This window comes from Aplysia californica, unplaced genomic scaffold, assembly GCF_000002075.1.
Source record: "Aplysia californica isolate F4 #8 unplaced genomic scaffold, AplCal3.0 scaffold01440, whole genome shotgun sequence".
In the NCBI taxonomy this organism is placed as follows: Eukaryota; Metazoa; Mollusca; class Gastropoda; order Aplysiida; family Aplysiidae; genus Aplysia; species Aplysia californica.
The window spans coordinates 12,299-13,444 of NW_004798710.1; positions in this window are offsets into that span (position 1 = coordinate 12,299).

A 1,146-nucleotide genomic window follows, 5' to 3' on the forward strand; every position below is an offset into this window, starting at 1 on the left:
AGTCCGTTCTGTTACTATTGTCTAGAAGTAGATGTTTTGCGGCTGCATTAGAATCAAAACCTGTCAATAATGGTCAGAAATGTGAATCGCAACTTATTGTCAAATATTTCCACAACGGTCAAACGTAGACTCTCCATCTTTTGCACAGTGACTTGTATATGTGTCTTAACAGATCAATATTATTCTAATCACTTGTTAGCTGTATTTTAACATATTTGGAATAAACACCATAGTACGGCGCACTTTTTGTCAAATATTTCCTAAACCATCGTTCCTAAACTCTCCATCTTTAGCACAGTGACTTGTGTCAATTTGTCTTAACAGATCAGTATTTTTGTAAACATCTGTTTGCTGTATTAAAAAAAAATTCCTTATTGGATACTATTAAAAATTGAAGTAGGTTCTTTCTACAGATTTTGAAAGGTTTACAGCTCTTAAATTAAATTTGTATCGTTTTTCTAATCGCGACATTATGCTTATTGAACACATTTTGAGAATCTTTAATGCAACAATGAGTTCACTATGAAATCAATTTCTTGTAACAAGTTTTGCCACTAAAAATTGTCATCGGTGAGCTGTGACGTAGGCCATATTATGCGTATGCAAAATTTGTGTAAGAAGCGGGAGGTGCTGTGAACAATCTCATTTTTCGCGTGACGGAGATTTATAGTATATGTTTATGAAGATGGAGAAACGTTTTTTAATCGGGCCTCAGTTGTTGTGGAAAAATTTTAAGTTAAGACAAATTGATACAAACTACTGTGCAAAGTATGGGTGACATTGATTCAACCGTTAAAGGGATATTTGAGGATAAGTTGCATAACGAATTGTTGACTGCACCACAATTTAAAAAAAGGGATCCATTAAAAAAAATCCCAGTGGGTGGTTTCTACAGATTTTGAAAGGTTGACAGCTGGGACATTATCGCTTTTACAAGCAAGTCCGTCATTTTTTTCTAATCATGACAATGTGCGTAGTGAACACACGTTTTGAGAACCTGTAGTGTAAAAAATGTGTCAACTATTTAAACAAATGAATTAATTTCTTGTAACAAGTTTTGCGATCAAAAAGTGCCATTGATCTGTGACTTAAGCCACATGCATACAAAATGTGTGTGAGAAGCGGGAAGTGCTGTGAACAATCCCC